Raw genomic sequence first — 328 nt, forward strand, 5'->3', positions numbered from 1 at the left:
GGAAAAGTATTGCAGAATTTTTACTCAGAGACGGACTTGCATACTAACTTGTGGGCCATTATTTTCCCCATTTACAGAATTAATAATAACATGTATGTATTTCCATGTATATATGTATATAATGCCCCATTGTATGAATATGTATGATAAAAATTTATTTTATTAAATATCATCAATAGAATGAAAAAAAAAATAAATTTAATCAATTGAATTAAAAAAAGTCAAATCTACTCAAATAAATAATATTAACAATAATAATAATTCAATTATTTAATTATTCAAAATCAAACTAAGATTTTAAATGATATAATTTTTTCATCTTCACCTA

This window comes from Arachis ipaensis, chromosome B04 (assembly GCF_000816755.2).
Source record: "Arachis ipaensis cultivar K30076 chromosome B04, Araip1.1, whole genome shotgun sequence".
Classification (NCBI taxonomy): Eukaryota; Viridiplantae; Streptophyta; class Magnoliopsida; order Fabales; family Fabaceae; genus Arachis; species Arachis ipaensis.